The sequence below is a fragment of the Oryctolagus cuniculus genome, chromosome 7, assembly GCF_051225735.1.
Source record: "Oryctolagus cuniculus isolate XC-2025 breed Fujian yellow rabbit chromosome 7, ASM5122573v1, whole genome shotgun sequence".
In the NCBI taxonomy this organism is placed as follows: Eukaryota; Metazoa; Chordata; class Mammalia; order Lagomorpha; family Leporidae; genus Oryctolagus; species Oryctolagus cuniculus.
This window is the reverse complement of record NC_142873.1, coordinates 18583539-18604078: the sequence shown is the minus strand read 5'-3', so window position 1 is coordinate 18604078 and position 20540 is coordinate 18583539. Positions and strand designations below refer to the sequence as shown.

The 20540-nt window shown below is 38.3% G+C and overlaps 1 pseudogene; it reads left to right on the top strand.

Moving 5' to 3' along the window:
- The first annotated feature begins 2510 nt into the window (after positions 1 to 2510).
- Positions 2511 to 20540, top strand: part of LOC149125341 (E3 ubiquitin-protein ligase RNF180 pseudogene) — a 42322-nt pseudogene continuing 24292 nt past the window's right edge.

The window sequence follows — 20540 nt, the reverse complement described above, 5'->3', positions numbered from 1 at the left end:
TATTACTCACAATCATAGCTTGTATGCTTACCAAAGAGAAGAATAAATTATTTTCTATTAGAAATTATTTTCTTCAATGTATTCTTTACGTTTAGTCCTTCAGGATGGCTTCAGTCATTTTTTTAAAAGTTGTTTTGAGTAACCACAATGTTCAAGCACTAGTTTTACCACCTTATATGCTACAAATGAGTAAGAGTTAAATTTTATGTTCAAGAAGCTTCATATTAATAACGAAAGAACAGAATAAGAACGAAAGTACCTAATTCCTTGAAAAGAGTACAACTGATGCATTCACGCCATTCAGATAGAAGAAATTTCCTTCATTTGTAGTGCTCAAAGAAGTTTTTGTGGGGCAAGAAAGTATTGATTTGTCATTGAAGGAGCCTAAATATGTATGAGTGGGATATGAATTTCATATTCATATAGTGGGATGCAGACTGAAGTGAGCAAAGGCAAAGACAAAGGAAAGGCCAACGTGAAACAACATATGAGTAGACAATGACTTCAGGAGAGGAGTCATCCTGGGGAAGAGTGAAAAATAAGGATGTTAGCTCATGGTATTAATAAAGTGAGAAGGATATCAATGGACTGTCAAAGAACTTGAATGCTTTATGCTCAAATAAACAGGAAAAGGTATATAATGCATTTTTATCTTATGGTCTTGAGTGTTTAATGTGAGAGTTATCTTTGTAACATTTTTAAGTACACAGTACAGTATTAACTATCTGTACATCTTGTGCAGCGGATCTCTAGAGCTTGTTCATCTTACATAGCTTACACTTTATATTCCTCAGTTGGAAAGTCCACTTCTCCCATCCCTAGCCCTCGACAACCACCACTCTCCTCTGTTTCCACGAGTCTGCCTATTTTAGATGTCTCACAGAAACACAATCATGCAGTATCTTTCTTGTGACTGGCTTGTTTCACTTGGCACAATGCCCTTTAGGATCATCCATGTTGTTTCAAAAGACAGAATTTCTTTCTTTTTTAAGGGCTGGATAATATCCCATGGTATGTATTCACCATACTTTTTAAAATCCATTTATCTATCTGTGGACGTTTAAGATGTTTCCACTTCTTGACAATTGGGAATAGTCCTGAGTGAACATGCAAGTGCTGATATATTTGAGATTTTGTTTATTGATAAATAGTCAGAAGTGAAATTTCTGGGTCTTATGGTCATTATATTTTTAATATTTTGAGGAACCACTATACTGTTATCCATTGGTGGCTATACCAATGCTGTAGAAGTGCTCCAGTGTCTCCAAATCCTTCCCAATTCCCATTGTCTGTCTTTTTTTCTAGCCATCCTGATGGGTAGGAAATGTACCTCATTTTGGTTTGGATTTACATTTCACCCATTAGTGATGATGAGCATCTTTTCATCTATGTGTTGGCCATATGTATATCTGCTTTTGAGAAATGTAGATTGAAGTCCTAAACCCATTTTTAAACTGGATAGGTTGTTTTTACTAATGAATTGTAAGGATTCCTTACATATTTAGAAATTAATCCCTTATCAGGCATATGGCTTGCAAATATTTTTCCTATTTCATAGATTGTCTTTCACACTATTGATTGTTTCCTTTGCTGTAAAAATACTTAGTAATATCATGAGAAAATTTTCCCAATTTAGAGAAAGATATGGACATCCAAATACAGTAAGCACATAGAAACCCAAGCAAAGATGATCAGAAAATATCTTTACCACAAAACATTAGTCAAATTTTCAAAAGTGAAACATAAAGAAAATATCTTAAAGTTTTCAAGAAAGAAATGCCAGGTTGCCTTTAAAGGATCTCCAAATAGAATGACAGCAGAGTTTTCACCAGAAATCCTACAGGCTAGTAGAGAAAGGAAAACAATAGTCCACATTGTAAACAAACAAACAAACAAAAAAAAACCACCAAAACAACAAAAAACCTCTTTCAACCTGGAATATTTTACCCAGTGGACTCCCATCTATAAATGAAGGTTAAATAAATAACGTCCAAGAGTACTAAAAGTTGAATGAATTTGTTACCACCTGGCCAGTTTTCAAAATGATACTAAAGGATGTACTATACTTAGAAACAAAGAAAGATAATGAATGTCATGAAAGAATGTGAAGGCAGGAAAACCTCCTAGCGAAAGAACAAAGGAAACTGAAGAGAAACAATAGGAATATTTATGGAAAAATGGCAGGACCAAGTCATTATTTATCAATAATATCCTTGAATGTAAATGGATTAAATTTTCCAATTAAAAGATATGGACAGGCTAAATGGATTAGAAAATAAAATCCATCTACACACTTTCGACATGAAACACACTGCAGCTTTAAAGATAGACAAAGACTGAAAGTGAAAGCATGGAAAAAGATATTCCAAGCAAATTGAAATAAAAAAATGAACAGGAGTATGAATACTCATATCAGACAAAATAGATGTTAAGGCCAAAAGTATAAAAAGAGACAAGGTAATTATGTAATGATTAAGGGATTAACTCAACAGGAAGATGTGACTATAGTAAATCTATATGCACCAAATACTAGGGAACCCAGATATTTAAAACAAATGTTGCTCAGAGTCATGCTGCCAGAGGCTGGGCGTGCTGGGAGGGGGCGAAGAGATGCTCCAGGACACAGACGCAGATGAAAGGAAGTGAAGAACTGATAACTAAACTTCATGATCAAGAAGAAATAAGTATTCTTCATTGCTGGAAATGTAGAAAACGGATAGCAAATTCTGGTTGCTTCATGAAATATCTTGAGAATCAAGTGAATACGGATAAACGTCAACATTCAGGTGATGATCAGAATGTTTGTCACGTGTGGCACATGAATATAGAAGCACTTCCTGAATGCATAAACTGCCTGATACAAAAAGCCCAGTGGACAGTTGGAAAACTGAATTGCCCTTTCTGTGGGGCCCATTTAGGGGGCTTTAATTTTGTCAGCACTCCAAAATGTTCCTGTCACCAGCCTGCAGCTGTACATCTCTCCAAGAGCCGGACCAATTATCAGCCAGCACAGGCAGGCAGTCTAATGAGGCCTTCGCTGAACTACTTGTCACATCCTAGAGTTCAGTCAGGTTGTGACAAGGAAATTCAGCTGACAGGCGGTGGCTCCCAAAACAGAAATCATACGCTTTTAAACATGGCCCTAAATAACAATGGCCCTGGGAGATTAACAGAAGCACTCTGCCTGGAGGTACGATCAACGTATTTCCAGATGAAGAACGAAAAATTGCTCTTCAGAACAAATCCAAAATACCAGCTTGTTCCCCAGCTTGTGACTGGAAAATGCACTACAAGAGCTTTTCATAGAAAATCACATAGTTTGGATCTGAACATCAGTGAGAAACTGACTTTATTACCCACTTTGTACGAAATACATAGTAAGACTACCGCCTATCTCAGGCTCAATGAAACACCGCCTGTTGACCTTTCAGGTTTGCCTTGACAATCTGCTAAAAATAGCTGTTTCTTTCAGAATCCATCCAGTTTTGATCCTAATGTACTGCTGCAAAGATTTTCAGTGGCTCCCCATGAGACCCAGACACAAAGAGGAGGTGAATTTCAGTGTGGTCTAGAAGCTTCTTCCGTGTATTCTGACAATACCAATACTACTAGCAACCTGACGTTTCTCATGGACCTGCCCTTGGCTGGCAGGAGCATGCTGGATACCTCAGACCATGAAGAGCACCTCTCCCCTCTGGACTTCCTGCGCTCGGCCAGCTTTCCATTGGGTGCCATTAATCAGAGGCTAAATAAGAGAGGAATAAGTTGAGGAAGCTACAAAGGAAACGATGATGGCATGAAAGATGGCTACAGAAGCAGGTTAAATACCCAGGAGTGGGATTGCTGAATCATGTGACTTTGAACAATGAGATGAGTACAGGTGATGAAAATGAATATGCAGAAGAAAAGGATAGCTACATCTGTGCAGTGGGTCTGGATGTTTATTTCAACCCTGACATGTGTTACCCTTGCCACCACATCTTCTGTGAGCCCTGCTTATGGACTCTGGCCAAAGACAATCCTGCAAGCACTCCCTGCCCACTGTGTCAGACAATTATATCTAGAGTCTTTTTCCAGACAGTTTGTTGCTCCATGCATCTGGGAACGCATCAGAGAACGGCCCAAGTGCTTGGGCACCTGCAGCCAAGTGGAAAACCCCAGAAAGAAGCTCCTGACTTCAACCTGGCCCAGCTCTAAAATCAGCCATTTGGGGAGTGACCCAGCAGATGGAAGCCCTCTCTCTCTGTCTCTCCTCTGTTTCTATGTAACTCTGACTTTAAAATAAAGAAGTCTTTTTGAAAAAGTTAAAAAAATAAAAAATAAAACAAATATTATTTTATCTAATGGGAGACATAAGACAATAATGAAGGACTTCAACACTCCATTTTTATCAGTGGACAGATCAACAGAACAAAAATCAACAAAGAAAACAACAGATCTAATCTACATTATCTACCAAATAGATCTAATTGATGTCTACAGAACACTTTATCCCACAGTTGCAGCATACACATTCTTTTCATCAGAGCATGGAACATTCTCTAGGATAGACCATATACTAAGCCATAAAAAATTCTCAACAAATTCAAAACAAAAAATAAAATCATACCATGTATCTTTTCTGATCACAATGGAATGAAGCTGGACATTAACAATATAAGGAACCCTAAACATTTTGAGATTTGATTATTGTTTATGGTCCATGTCTATAATCCTGAAGGATAGTGGTTTTTCTACCTACTACTTATTGAATTCTGTGTTTAGTGGAGGGGTAAGCATTTGATTATGAAGAAAATTGGAAGTATGTCATTGTAAAACTTAAAAGAAAAATAAGAAAATGAGGGAAAGAAAAAATAACAAAAAGAAAGAAAGGAGGGAGATAAGATTGAGGGAGGAAAAATGGGGTGGGGTGGGAAATGTTATGCTTTTAAACCATATATATGAAATACATGAAATTTGTCCCTTTTTAAAAACAAAGAAGTAAAACAAAAGAAACCATATAAAATACACAAACATGCACAGGCAGAACGATGAGCTCCTAAATGAAAAGTGGGTCATAGGAGAAATCAAAATATACATAAAAAATTCCTTGGAATTAATGAAAATGACAACACAACATATCAAAACTTATGTGATATAGCAAAAACAATGTGAAGAGAAAAATTTATGACAATTAGTGCCTGCATCAAAAAATTGTAAAGATATCAAATAAGTGATCTAATGGTGCAGCTCAGGGACCTAGAAAAACAAGTATAAACCAAACCAAAAACTAGTAGGAGGAAAGAAATAATAAAAATTAGAGAAGAAATAAGAAAGAGAACTAGAAAACTATACAACAGAAAAGTGAAATTAAGAGCTTTTTTTTAAAAAAAAATAAATAAATAAACCACTGGCCCAACTAAACCAAGGAGAAGATCAAAATTAACAAAATCAGAGTTGAAAAAGGAGATGCTACACTGATAACACAGAAATAATGAGAATCATCAGGTATCATTAAAACAATTATATGCCAACAAATTGGAAAATTTAGAAGAAATGTGCATATTTCTGGACATACACAGATCACCAAAATTGGAAGAAGAATAGATAGAAAATTTGAATAGACCAATAAACAAGGCTGAGATTGGATAAGTAGTAAAGTGCCTCCCAATAAAGTAAAGTCCAGGACTGGATGGTTTCACTGCTGAATTATACAAACTTTTAAAGAAGAACAAATAACAATTGTCGCTCCCCGTCTTCGTGGAGGAACGACACAGGACCCTGAGCTGTTCTTTTGTCTGCTCGGCCCTTCCCGGGTTTGCTGCTGGTTCTTCCCGGGTTGACTGCCATCCCTTCCACCTCCGTGGAAGGGTGGTTCCCCCTGCCACTTTCCCCACTTCCGCGGGGGAGCGGCACACTGCCGGCCGGCTCTCTCGGGGGCTGCACAGGTGCTCCTTCAGATAGATGTTCCCCCTTAGATGTTCCTGGTGCATGCCGTCTCTCTCCTCCTTTATAGTCCTCTTCCGCCAATCCCAACTCGGCTGCCCACACGCCGAGTACGCTGCTCTCCTCCAATCAGGAGCAGGATCAGCTCCTGGAGGTCATCACTCAAGTTGGCAAGAGGCAGCTGCCTAGAAGCTGTTTTCTCCTCTCCCAGCGCCATATTGTGGGAGAGCAGATGCATAGAATAAGTCTTAATTCCAGTAACTTAGTCTAGTCCGGGTTGCTCCCCACAACAATTCTTCTTAAACTATTGAAAACAATGAAATGGGAGGGAATCCTCCCAAACTCTTTGATCACAGCATTACCTTAATTCCAAACCAAAAAGTGGAAACTATAGACCAATATCCCTAATGAATATAGATGCAAAAATCTTCAACACAATACTAACTAATCAAACCTGGCAACACATCAAAAAGATTACCCATCCAGATTAAGTGGGATTTATCCAAGAGAATTAAGGATGGGTCAACATATGCAAATCAATAAACATGATGCATCATATTAACAAAAAGCAGAAATAAAAAAAATCTCAGTAGATGCAGAGAAAGCTTTGATAAAATACACCATTCTTTCATATATATAAAAAAAACTTGTTAAAATTAGGTATAGAAGGAACATACCTCAACATAATCAAGGCAATGTATCACAAACCCATAGTCAACATCATATTGAAAGGCGAAAAGCTGAAAGTATTTCCACTAAGACCTAGAATTACATAAGGATGCCCACTCTCCCCATTACTTTCAATATAGTTCTGGAAGTTTTAACCAGAGCCATTAGCCAAGAAAAAGAAATCAAAGGTGGAAGTCAAACTATCCCTGTTTGCAGAGCACATGATCTTAATATAGGGGAAACTCAGAGACTCCACTAATAGACTATTGGAACTCATAAAAGAATCTGACAGAGTTGCAAGATATAAAATCAACACACAAAAATCAATGGCATTCATATATGCTAACATTGCTGTGGCTAAGCAAGAGCTTATAAGATTAGTCCAATTCACAATAGATAAAAAAATGTAAATATTTTGGGATAAATTTAACCAAGGATGTGAAAGTTCTCTGCAATGAAAATTACAAATAACTAAGGAAAGAACTAGAAGATACCACACACACACACACACGGAAAATTCTTCCATGCTTGTGGATTGGAATGATTAATATAATCAGAATATTCATTATACCCAAAGCAATTTATAGATTCAATGTACTCCCAATGAAAATACCAAGGACATTTTTCTCAGCTCTGAAAGAAATCCTAAAATTCATATGGAAGCACAAGAAACTCTAAATAGCCAAAGCAATCTTAAATAAGAAAACTAAAGTCAGAGGCATCACAATATCACTTCATCCCACTAGCCTGCCCTGTCTGTAATGAAACTGATGTTCCCAGGGCTGCTGTCTGTGTGTGCCTCCCAGTCAAATTCAATGTTGGTGGGGAAGGTGGGTTTTTCTCTCTGGTTAGGTCTGTGGGAGAAGGGACAGCAGCTACCTGCCTGTGTCCAAAAATGGCCTGAGTCTGTCCCCCACTTGACTGCAGGTTTCTGCTGTAGCAGGGAAGTGGGGAGGGAGAGAGATGCACTGCCTTTTTTTTCCTGCCTCTGGGTGCTTGGTTGCTTGCTGTCTTAGAGTGTCCTTGTGGCACTCTAAAAGCAGTTCACCAAGCTCTCCCTCCTACTGCATCAGCAGTGCTGTGGGCCCATGGATTCCTCTCACCTGGCTTGTCAGGGTCCACATCTTCCTCCCTGGATCCACGCTTTTGTTATCTTCTATTGTGTATTTGCTCTTTTGATGCAGGTCTGGAACATTCCTATTTCTCTCACAGGGTCTTCTGTGGTTCTCCCACAGCTTTATCCTAACGTGTACCTTCTCCCTCTTTTTAAATATTAACTTCATTCCACATAAATCAGACCTTTCTGTTGCTATTCCACCATCTTGAAACTCCTCAATTTCCTTTATAATCACAGGTTTAACGCACCACTAACCATAGTGTTCAACGAGTGAAAAGTAGAAAGACTTCTGGGTTGAACTCTATTTAGAGGAGCATCAAGTCTTTGACTATAGAGTAAATTAAAAATATGTTATCTCCAAAATTAAAAAAACAAAACTTTTAATCTATGAACATGGGATATCTTTCCAACTTTCAGCTTTAATTTCTTCTAGCTACATTTTGAAGTTTCTAGTGTAGAAGCTTTTCATCCCCTCAGTTAAATTCAATCCTTAAATAAATATTTTATTAGTTTTTATGCTATTGTAAAGGAAATTACTTTCTTAAGTGCCTTTTTAAATAGTGATGTTTGAATGTTGACTGGAAGTCCTCTAACTTTATTGAATTCATTTATTAGGTATTTTTTCAGGCTTTAATCAAGTATAACTGAGAAATAAAATTGTATATATTTATATTGTATTAGATATAGCTTGCATTATGTGTGCATGTATAAATGCACATATTATAAATTAATATAAATGTAATTAGCATATTAATCACTTTAAATCCTTTTTTGTGTGTATTGTAAGAAGTTAAAAAACCTTTCCTATGCTGAATATTTTCTCCCATTTTATAAAAAAGTTTATTTATTTGAAAAGCAATGTGACACATTCCCTCAGACTTAACCCTAAGGGTAAAGCTAAAAACTTGCCATGGAACACCAAAATCTCATTAAGTTGGCAGGTACCAATGCTATCTTACTATTTAAAGTGATCAGTTTAAGTTCTTAACTGATCATAAAGATAGGATTAAGTATCAAAGGATTACATAAATAAGACCAAGCGTCTGCTAATAACAATTGATAGAATTAAAAGGGGGAGAATGACCCAACATGGGAAGCAGGACACACAGTAGACTCATAGCATGACAAATGTCCTAAACACCACTCTGGCCTCAGAATCAGCCATTAAGGCATTCCAATCTGGCTAAAAAGCCCATGAGAGCATTTCAGGCATGGAAGCCAAGACACTGTGCCAAAAATTGACCTAAATGAAAGATCTCTGTGTGTGAGATCCTGGTGGAAACAAAGGGCCATCAAAGGAGGAGGTACCTTTCTCTGAAGGGAGGAGAGAACTTCCACTTTGACTATGGTCTTGTCTAAATATGGTCAGACTTTGTGAACTTAAGAGGCTTCCATAGCCTTGGCATCTCATGACAAGAGCCTCAAGTGATCACTGACATCATAAATAAGAGTGTCAATTGTTAAATCAACAACAGGAGTCACTGTGCACTTACTCCCCATGTGGGACCCCTGTTCTTAATGTGTTGTACCATGAGAATTAACAATAAAACTTGTCTTCAAACAGTATTTTATACTTTGTGTGTCTGTGTGGGTGCAAATTGTTGAAATCTTTACTTAGTACAGAGTTGATCTTCTGTATATTAAGATAATTAAAAATGAATCTTAATGAAGATTGGGATGGGAGAGGGATTAGGAGGTGGGATGGTCTGGGGGTAGGAGGGCATTTATGGGGGAAGAACTGCTATAATCCCAAAGTTGTACTTATGAAATTAATATTTTTTAAATAAGAGGTTTCTAGAAAAAAAGAAAAGCACTGTGACACACAAACACAGAGAAACACACACACACACACACACACACACAGATTTGAGAGTAAGAGCAAGAGCAACAGCTAGAGATGTATGTCTGCCATTCAGTGGTTTATCCTTAAATGCCTGTAGCAGCTGGACTAGCCAGGCTGGTTTTGGTATTGTGATTCTGGTTTTGTTTGAGAGAATTCCTTCCACTTCAATTTTCTGAAATAGTTTCAGAAGAATTGTGCTTATATTTCCTAAGTACAGGGAAGTCATGAGAGTCCTGGGACTTTCTTTGGACAATCATTTTATGTTGGCACTTTGAATAAATTGGTACACTGCCTCCTGCCCTCCAGTGCTGCTGATGTTAAATTTGCTTATAATCTCCCAGAGAATTATTTGTGTGTAATGAAGTGCTGCAGCCTCCCTGTTTCAATATTCTTCGGTCATTGCCCTTAAAAAATTGATTGTGGCCAGCACCATGGCTCACTAGGCTAATCCTCTGCCTGTGGCACCAGAACCCTGGGTTCTAGTCCCGGTCAGGGTGCCGGATTCTGTCCCGGTTGCTCTTCTTCCAGTCCAGCTCTCTGCTGTGGCCCAAGAATGCAGTGGAGGATGGCCCAGGTCCTTGGGCCCTGCACCTGCATGGGAGATAAGGAGGAAGCACCTGGCTCTTGGCTTTGGATCCATGCAGCACGCCGGCCACAACGCGCCAGCCATAGTGGCCACTTGAGGGGTAAAACAACGGAAAAAGGAAGACCTTTTTGTCTCTTTCTCACTAACTCTGCCTGTCAAAAAAAATATTGATTGTAATATGTCTCAGTGAGGATCTCTTTGAATTCACCTCATTGAAGTTTTTGGTGAGCTTAATGTTTGTTATAGTCATGTATTTCATCAAATTGGGAGATTTTTAGCCATTACCTTCCATGTCTTTTTTGATCCTTCCTCTCTTTCCTCTCCTTTTGTTGACTCAAACAAAGATCCCACCTGATGGTGTCACACATGATTTTTAGGCTCTGTTCTCTTGAATCTTTGCTGTTTCTTAGGTTTGCTTATTTTCTTTGTTCTGTCTTCAATTTTGCTGATTCTTTCTTTCATTTGTTCAGATCTGCTTCTGGATCCCTCTAGAGAACGTTTCATTCTGTTTTTGTTGTTTTCAGCTCTTAGAATTTTTTCCTTCTTCTGTTTCCTTTCTCTTTAATGATATTCTTATTTTGTTCATACATAGTTTTCCTTACTTTCTCCACTTTTTTAATTCTTTGCACATTTTATTCACTAGTAAAGTCTTCATCTACTATATCTGCCATCAAGCCCTATTCAGGTACAGTGTCAGTTGATTTTTTTCTTTTCGATGGACCACACATTTCTATTTCTTTGTATACCTTTGAATTTTTATTGACAAGTGGAGATTTGATTCTAATAATACAGTAACTCTGGAAAGCAGATTTTCTCTATTCCCCAAGATTTGCTATTTTTGTTCATTTTTCTTGATTATTTATAATAAGCTTTCACTGTGCTTTTAGCAGCTTGAGATGTTAACTTAAGACCTGCTTGGGTCTTTTCTGAGCTCTTCTTTGAGCATGCAGTCACTTTCACGTTTTCCCCATGTAAGCAGTTGTTTTTCAATATTCTAATCTCCTTTTTTTAAACTTTTATTTAATGAATATAAATTTCCAAAGTACAGCTTATGGATTACAATGGCTTCCCCCCCCATAACGTCCCTCCCACCTGCAACCCTCCCCTTTCCCACTCCCTCTCCCCTTCCATTCACATCAAGATTCATTTTCGATTCTCTTTATATACAGAAGATCAATTTAGCATACATTAAGTAAAGATTTCAACAGTTTGCTCCCACACAGAAACACAAAGTGAAAAATACTGTTTGAGTACTAGTTATAACATTAAATCACAATGTACAGCACACTAAGGACAGAGATCCTACATGAGGAGTAAGTGCACAGTGACTCCTGTTGTTGACTTAACAAATTGACAGCCTTGTTTATGGCCTCAGCAATCACCCTAGGCTCTTGTCATGAGCTGCCAAGGCTATGGAAGCCCCTTGAGTTCACCGACTCTGATCATATTTAGACAAGGCCATGGTCAAAGTGGAAGTTCTCTCCTCCTTTCAGAGAAAGGTACCTCCTTCTTTGATGACCCGTTCTTTCCACTGGGATATCACTTGCGGAGATCTTTCATTTAGGTTTTTTTTCCCCAGAGTGTCTTGGCTTTCCATGCCTGAAATACTCTCATGGGCTTTTCAGCCAGATCCGCATGCCTTAAGGGCTGATTCTGAGGCCAGAGTGCTGTTTAGGACATCTGCCATTCTATGGGTCTGCTGTGTATCTCACTTCCCATGTTGGATCGTTCTCTCCCTTTTTTATTCTATCAGCTAGTATTTGCAGACACTATTCTTGTTTATGTAATCCCTTTGGTTCTTAGTCCTATCATTATGATCAACTGTGAACAGAAATTGATCACTGGGACTAGTGAGATGGCATTGGTACCTGCCACCTTGATGGGATTGAATTGGAATCCCCTTGTATGTTTCTAACTCTACTGTTTGAGGTAAGTCAGCTTGAGCACGTCCCGAATTGCACATCTCTTCCCTCTCTTATTCCCACTCTTATATTTAACAGTGATCACTTTTCAGTTAAGTTTCAGCACTTAAGAATAACTGTGTATTGATTACAGTATTCAACCAAAAGTATTAAGTAGAACAAACAAACAAAAAATACTAAGAGGGATAACATAGCAAGTTGCTCATCAACAGTCCTGGTGAGGGCTGATCAAGTCACCGTTTCTCATAGTGTTCATTTCACTTTAACAGGCTTCCTTTTTGGTGCTCAGTTAGTTGTCACCGATCAGGGAGAACAAGTGGTATTTGTCCCTTTGGGTTTGGCTTATTTCACTCAGCATAATGTTTTCCAAATTCCTAACAGGGATCACTTTTCAGTTAAAATTTAAACACCTAAGAATAATTGTGTGTTAATTACAGAGTTCAACCAATGGTACCAGAACAAAAAAAATACTAAAATGGATAAAGTATTACATATGACTTGATCAGCTCTTGTCCTGACGGTTGATGTACGATGTAAAATATTCTAATCTCCTTTAAAGCATGGCTCACAAAAAGGAAAATGAGAACAATGAAAAGGAGAAAAAAATATGTTGTCCTTTTGGCTTTACTGGATATTTCAGCTGTGGGGGGGTCTTAGCACAACTGGGGTAGGAGCAAGAAAAATGCCTTCCAATTTTTGAAGATACTTCTTGGCCAGAAGTAGCACTCAGTGATCACAGCACAGATCCTGATAGTTGAAGGACAAGGCATGGTTTTGTCCAGGCATTTCCTGAATGCTTCCTGCAAGCTGCTCCAAGAGCATGAGCACAGCTGCTGCCAAGGAGCTGACAGTGAGGGATGGGGAATTTGTGGTGTTCCTGCACTGAAAGCTGAAATTTGCTGAAATTAAGCACAATGTACCGTCCAACCATTTCACCATATTTGCAAACACTTAACAGAGTCTAGAATTTTAAGTATTTGAAGAATTTACAACTGATAATATAATTGTTTTATAGGTTGAGAGATTCCTAGTGCTTTCTACTCATCATCTTCTTACAATGTTCTCCCTCAGTTTTTCAAAGAAAACTTTAATGAATGCAAATTTCATAGGTACGACTTTAGGAATGTGGAGATTCCTCCCCCTGTTCTTGCCCTCCCACCCCCACTCTTCTCCCACCTCCTTCTCCCTCTCCCATCCCATTCTTCATTAAGATTCATTTTTAATTAACCTTATATACAAAAGGCATACTAAGTAAAGATTTCAACAATTTGCACACACACCCACACACAAAATACTGTTTGAGAACAAATTTTGCAGTTAATTCTCATGGTACAGCTCATTAAGGACAGAGGTCCTACATGGGGAGTCAGTACACAGTGATTCCTGTTGTTGATTTAACAATTAACACTCTTACTTATGACATCAGTGATTACCAAAGGCTTTTGCCATGAGTTGACAAGGCTATGGAAGCCTTCTGAGTCCACAAACTCCATCTGTATTTAATGAGGGCCATGAGCAAAGTGGAAGTTCTCTCCTGCTTTCAGAGAATATTACATCCTTCTTTGACGGCCCCTTATTTGCACTGGTGTCTCACAGAGATTCTTCATATAGGCTCTCTCTCTCTTTTCTTTTTCCACTTGGCTTTCCATGCCTGAAATGCTCTCATGGGCTTATCAGCCAGTCCAGAGTGCTTAAGGGCTGATTCCTACCCTAGCTTTTGTTTGTGTGGACAGTTGTTACTTTATCACTTTTGAAAGAAATTTCTCCATCTGCGATGTTCTAAATTGGCAAGTTTACCCGCTTCCCATCTTGGATTGTTCTCTCCCTTTTTTATTCTATCAATTAGTATTAGCAGATACTAGTCTTGTTTGTGTGATCCCTTTGACTCTTAGACCCATCAGTGTGATCAACTGTGAACTGAAATTGATCACTTGGACTAGTGAGATGGCATTGGTACATGCAAAGCTTTTTTTTTTTTTTTTTGGACAGGCAGAGTGGACAGTGAGAGAGAGAGAGAGAGACAGAGAGAAAGGTCTTCCTTTGCCGTTGGTTCACCCTCCAATGGCCGGCGTGGCCAGCGTGCTGCGGCCAGTGCACTGTGCTGATCCGAAGGCAGGAGCCAGGTGCTTCTCCTGGCCTCCCATGGGGGGCAGGGCCCAAGGACTTGGGCCATTCTCCACTGCACTCCTGGGCCACAGCAGAGAGCTGGCCTGGAAGAGGGGAAACCGGGACAGAATCCGGCGCCCCGACTGGGACTAGAACCCGGTGTGCCGGTGCCACAAGGTGGAGGATTAGCCTATTGAGCCAGGCACCGGCCATGTACATGCAATCTTGATGGCATTGTATTGGAATCCCCTGGCACATTTCTAACTCTACCATTTGGGGCAAGTCAGCTTGAACATGTCCCAAATTGTACATCTCCTCCCTCTCTTATTACCACTCTTATATTTAACAGGGATCACTTTTCAGTTAAATTTTTCAACACCTAAGTATAAGTGTGTGTTAATTACAGAGTTCAACCATTAGTATTAAGTAGAACAAAAAATACTAAAAGGGATAAAGTACTAAACTGTACATCAACAGTCAGGACAAGGGCTGATCAAGTCACTGCAGACTCATAGAATGGTAGATGTCCTAAACAGCACTATGGCCTCAGAATCAGCCCTTAAGGCATTTGGATCTGGCTGAAGAGCCCATGAGAGTATTTTAGGCATGGAAAGCCAAGACACTCTGGCAAAAAAAAAGAGGACCTAAATGAAAGATCTCTGTGAGTGAGATCCCAGTAGAAAGAACAGGGCCAAAGAAGGAGGTACCTTTCTCTGAACGGTACCTTCAGAGACTATGACTTTGTCTAAATAAGATCGAAGTCAGCGAACTCAAAAGGCTTCCATAGCCTTGGAAACTCATGACTAGAGCCTAGGGAGATTACTGACGCCATAAACAAGAATGTTAAATGGTTAAGTCAACAACAGGAGTCACTGTGTACTTACTCCTCATGTGGGATCTCTGTCCTTAATGTGTTGTCCAATGTGAAGTAATGCTATAACTAGTACTGAGAGAGAATTTTACACTTTAAGTTCTGTGTGGGTGCAAACTGATGAAATCTTTACTTAATATATACTAAATCTATCTTCTGTATATAAAGATAATTGAAAACAAATCTTGATGTGAATGGAATGGGAGAGGGAGCAGGAGATGGAAGGGTTGCAAATGGGAGGGAAGTTATGGGAGGGGGGAAAAGCCATTGTAATCCATAAACTGTACTTTGGAAATTTATATTTACTAAATAAAAGTTAAAAAAATATTTTTTTTTCTTTCAGCAATTTGAATATATCATCCCACTCCTTTCTGGTCTATAAGTGTTCTTTTAAAAAATCTGCTGATAGTCTAAAAAAGGCTCACTTCTACATGACAAATTACTTTTCTCTTGGTTCATTGAAAAGTATTTTTGTTTTTTGACAGTTAGATTACAATGTGTCTCAGTGTGAACCTTTAGGTTCATCTTTTTTGAGATGTTTTAGGCTTCCCACATTTGTATATACATTTCCTTTTTATTTTAGATAGTTTCCAGCAATTTCAGTTTCAGTAAACTTTATTGTCTTTTCTCCTTCCTGAACCTTCATAATAAATCTATTAGTATATTGTATGGTATCTTAAAAGTTCTTAAGATTTTTAAGTTTTTTTCTTTTTGTACTTCAGACTGAATAATTTCCAATAAGTTTTTTTGCTCATTTCTGTATTCCTCAATTCCAAGATTTATGTTTTCTTCTTTTCAAAACCAATTATTTGTTTACTTTATGAGAGAGAGGGAGAGAGTGGCAGAGGAAGAGGGAATGGGAGAGGAAGAAATGGAGAAAGGGAGATAGGGAGAGAGGGAGAGGTAGAGAAAAAGAGACAGAGACAGAGAGACAGAGAGAAAGAGAGAGAGAGAGAGAGAGAGAGAGAGAGAGAATTATCCACTGCTGGCTCTCTTACTAAATGCGTGGTATCCAGTAATTCAATCCAGGTCTTCCATGTAGGTGGTAGGGATCCAACTACCTGAGCTATGACCTGCTGCCTCCCAGGAAAAGCATTATTAGGCAACTGGACTCAGGAGTCGAGGGAGGACTCAAACCTAGGGACTCCAGCATGGGATGCAGGCACCCTTTATACCATCTTAGTCATTGCCCCTATGATTTGTTCTATTAAAAGTTTTCTTCCTGTTTTGTTGGAATTCTCACATTGTTTATTAAATATACTCCTGAGTTCACTGAGTATTTTTACAATAGTTCCATTGAATTCCTTGTCAATTTACTCATATTTCTATTTCATTAGAGTTAGTTTTTGTGTAGTTTTATCTTGTTCCTTTGCTTCTTCATTTCCCTTCACACTTTGTGTTAGTAACTATGCATTAGAAAAAAGTTGCCACTTCTTCCAGTATTTACAGATTGATATCACACAGAAGACCTTCACCAATCAATATGGCTTGAACTCCTGTGGTCCTTTATCCTACTACAAATTACTATATTTTTGTTCTACTAGCACATGATAGGCAAGACATAAGCCAATCTGTTTGGGTACTATCCAAAGGTTGGGTAGTTGGAATGTTGGATTTATATTGTCCAACTCTTTCCAACCATAAGGAGAAGATAAAAGTTGGAACTTTTTGCCCACCATGAGTGCATTTGACTAGGGGGAGAGGTTTTGGTGGGTTCTACCACCTTCTTTGTTCTCATTGGCCCCTGGGTGTCTATAATGTGCCACTCCATGACAATCTTACATGAAAGGTAAGACAGTTATTCAATACATACTTGGAAAAGTTGCATATTGTTTATGTGTTCAAATTCTTTCCTGCTTGAATAATTTGGGAGCCAGAATTCATATTCTGTTTATATATTTCTGTGCCAAAAGGTGGTGATTATGATGAGGGGTTGTCTCCAATTTTCCTACCAGTTTCAATGTGGTTGGTTTTGTATTCCTCTAAGGTATAGAAATCGCTCAACAAGTTTCTTGATTTCTCCTGAAAGGTACTGTTTCATGTTGAATTAACTAAGGTGTGGGAAAGGGAAAATTCTGGGGCTTCCTATTCCTCCATCTTACTGACATCACTCTCTGGGGAGCTTTTGCTCATTATTTAAAATTCTTAAAGGATTTGCTTATTTATTTGATAGAGAGATGAGAGAGGAGGTGGGAAGGAGAGAGAGAGAGATCCCCATATGACTGTAAAAGTCAGGTTGGCACCAGGCTGAAGTCAGGAGAAAGGAACTCCATGCAAGTCTCTGACACAGGTGGCAGAAACCCGAGCACTTGGGCCATTTTCCACTGTCTTCCCACATATATTAGAAGGAAGCTGGATTGCAAGTGAAGTAGCTGGGACTCAAACCACCATTCTAGTATGGGATGCTGGTGTTGCAAGCAATAGCTTAACCTCCTGTGCCACAACATTGGACCCTCAAAGTCTTTATATTATGACATTGATAAAATCAAAGAGGGGATTTCTGAGTATTTATCTGATGTGAATGTGATGGGGTTGGATAAAAGGAACATTGATGTAGAAGGGCCATAGCTTGGTATATGTAGCTGAAAGTTCAGTTCTTTTCATTAACACAAGGTCTTAGGACTTCTCAATTTATTGATTATAATGTATACTGATTATTAAGGATGGTTTACAACATGTATTTTTAATTCTTTCTTCTTTCATCCATCCGTCCATCTATCCATCTACCCATCTATCCACCCATTTGTTCATCCAAACAACATCATTCAAAGAAATTAATATTTTCTATGTTCCCAGGACACATGTTTTGCTTATCCCAGTTCCTAAATCATGTGAAATTGGTGCATTATTTCAAGCAATTTTTACATATAGAAAATAATATCTGACTCAGGATCATTAGCCATCAGGGAAATGCAAATCAAAACCATGGTAAGGTTTCACCTCACTCCAGCTAGAGTGGCTCTCATACAGATATTAACAACAAATGCTGGTGAAGATGTGGGGGAAAAGGTGCCCTGGTTCACTGTTTTTGGAAATGTAAACTGATGTTTACATTTACATGGACAGTATGGAGATACCTCAGAAATTTGAATATAATTCTACCATATGATCCAGCTATACCACTCTTGAGAATTTACCTGAACCAAAATAAATCAGCATCTGAAAGAGTTATCTGTAACCCCATTGTTCATTGCAGCTTAATTCACAATAACTAAAATATGGAATCAACTCAGGTGTCCATTAACTGTTAACTAAATAAATAAATTATGACATATACACAACATGGAGTACTACTCAATTGTAAAAAAAAATGAATTCCTGTCTTTTGCAACAAATGTACTCAACTGTAACCATTATACTTAGTGAAATAAGCCACTCTCCAAAAAGATAGATATTGTATGTTTTCCCTGATCTGAGGTACCTAATAGAATACCTGAAGTGCAATATATTTTAGTAAAATAGACATTTTGAGGTTTGATGATTATAGCCCTTGTCTCTTCCTTTCAGAAACAGTGTTTTTTTCCTCACACTATTTGTTGAAATCTTTTACTCAGTGTAAGGTCAACTATATGATCATTAAGTAAAGTGAAACTAAATCTTTGTAAAAATTTAGAGTGAGAATGTGAAAGGGAGGAGGAGGGAGAGTTGGAGCATGAGCAGGAGGGAAGGTAGGGAAGGAAGTGTCAGTATGTTCCTAAATCTGTATATAGGAAATACATGAAACTTGTATAACTTAAATAATTTAAAAAAAATTGAAAGCAAAATCAAGTATCCCAGTTAAAAGTTTTTTTGAACTGGTCAAATTAAAAATGCCTGTATACTGACAGATCAACCTTTAGATTTTGGTTATAGAGATTCTATATCAATAAAAATTATCCCATAATCTCTTTAAAGTTTGATTTAAAAAATATTTTCAGTAGTGGGTACTGTAGCTGAACTAAAGTTAGCCAAATTAGTGAACTCTAGTAATAATTCATAGAATTATTTGATTTTTATTCATTTTTCCTGTGCAGACACAGGAATAAATAATAAAGTGGCTTGTTTAGAGGATAGACAAGCACTTAGCTTATTTTACTTTTTTAATGTATGGGAATAGTACTGCAACGATCACTGCTCCTTTAGTGGTCGGTTGTGCCAGAATGTCCCTCGTAACCATCCTCTGGAAAATGATATCATCATGTTGTTGATTTGTGTCAGAAGTATCCAGTGTCATGATTTAGACATCTTATCTTTTCTATCAAAATTTACCTGGGAAGTGATTCGGTCTATCCCTTCATTTTAAAGCTCATTCATATGCTGATGACTCTCAAATTTGTATCTTCCAGTCTGAACCTGTCTTTAGGAACCTAGAGTGGCCAGCACCATGGCTCAATAGGCTAATCCTCCACATTGCGGCGCTGGCACACTGGGTTCTAGTCCCGGTTGGGGTGCCGGATTCTGTCCCAGTTGCCCCTCTTCCAGGCCAGCTCTCTGCTAGGGCCCGGGAGTGCAGTGGAGGATTGCCCAAGTGTTTGGGCCCTGCACCCACATTGGAGACCAGGAAAAGCAGCTGGCTCCTGGCTTTGGATCAGCACAATGCGCTGGCCGCAGCATGCCGGCCATGGCGGCCATTGGAAGGTGAACCAACGGCAAAAGGAAGTCCTTTCTCTCTCTCTCTCACTGTCCACTCTGCCTGTCCAAAAAAAAAAAAAAAAGAAGCCTAGAGTTATAAATCCATTTGACTACTTGAGGATTTTCTTAAATATTAAAACACATTTCAAATATGACTTCAGCTGGGTTGCTTTGTGAACCTTCCATTTCAACAAAATAAATAGCAACTTTCTTCATCCAATTGGCAAGGACACAAGTATTGAAGTCATCCTATTTCTTCTATTTGTACCTCACTTTAAATCTATTAGCAGATCCTCTAAGCTCTATCTCTGGGCTCTGTATAGGATTTTCATCACTTCTACTGCTGCCATACTAATATAAACCATTATTGTACCTTGGATGGATTATTGCAGCGCTATCCCTAACTTGTCTCTATGCTTCTTCTGTGAACCTCCTATGTTTTTCTTTTCAGCTAGTAGGTAGAGTGATTTGTCACAAATAATGGCTGCAAACCTCTCATCTCTTTAGATTACCTTTCTTGCTTTGCAGAGGTTGCCTACTATACTCAGTTCTTCTGGTTGACACATTAGGTCTGGATTGGTGTGGCTCTGTGCCCAGAGAAATCTGGTTTTATTCACTGGCAGCAGCTTACAGTTTTATCTGTACCATTAGAGAAAAATTTGTGGAACTTCCCAATCAGCATAAAGCTACAGCATATAAAAGGACTGCAGCATGCCTTTCAGAGCTATCCTGGTGTGATCGACCAGAATTTAATGACTCAGTTTATTTCACTGAGTCTAAGCTATGCAATATGTGCATAATTTTGTGTTTTTTTTTCTATTCAAAAATCTTTACTTTTTAATTAATTTTTAACAGATTCCATATAGCTCATAGATACAGTTCTAAGAATA